Source organism: Oncorhynchus tshawytscha, linkage group LG16 (genome assembly GCF_018296145.1).
Source record: "Oncorhynchus tshawytscha isolate Ot180627B linkage group LG16, Otsh_v2.0, whole genome shotgun sequence".
NCBI lineage: Eukaryota > Metazoa > Chordata > Actinopteri > Salmoniformes > Salmonidae > Oncorhynchus > Oncorhynchus tshawytscha.
Window position 1 is genome coordinate 82,244,536 of NC_056444.1, and position 836 is coordinate 82,245,371.

The following is an 836-nucleotide window of genomic DNA, read 5'->3' on the forward strand; positions in this document are numbered from 1 at the left end:
TATGTGTGGTAGGTAGTCTAGTGGTTTAGCGCGTTGGGCCAGTAACCGAAAGGAACAAGGCAGTTTAACCCACTGTTCCCCGGTAGGCCGTCATTGTAAATAACTATTTGTTCTTAACGGACTTGCCTAGTTAAATAAAGTTTTTTTTTTTTTAAATGTATATTGGCTACAGTTACTTGAGTTTGTTTGACTGTCAGATCCATTTGCATTGTCCTGTTATCATGTAGCAAATTGCAAATCCACATTATACAAACATGGGAATATAAACATGGAAGTTGACATTAGATATGTAATCTGCTAACATTCACTACCAGTCAAAAGTTTTAGAACACCAGTCATTCATCATGTGTTTTTCTTTATTTCTACATTGTAGAAGAATAGTGAAGACATCAAAACTATGAAATAACACATATGGAATCAAATAGTAACCGAAAGAGTGTTAAACAAATCTAAATATATTCTATAATTGAGATTCTTCAAATAGCCAAACCTTTGCCTTGATGACAGCTTTGCACACTCTTGGCATTCTCTCAACCAGCTTCCCCTGGAATGCTTTTCCACAGTCTTGAAGGAGTTCCAACATATGCTGAGCACTTGTTGACTGTTTTTCATTCACTCTGCAGTCCAACTCATCCCAAACCACCTCAATTTGGTTGAGGTCAGGTGACTGGAGGCCAGGTTATTTGATGCAGCACTCCACCACTCTCCTTCTTGGTCAAATAGCTCTTACACAGCCTGGAGGTGTGTTGGGTCATTGTTCTGTTGAAAAACAAATGATAGTCCCACTAAGCCCAAACCAGATGGGATGGCGTATCACTGCAGAATGATGTGGTAGC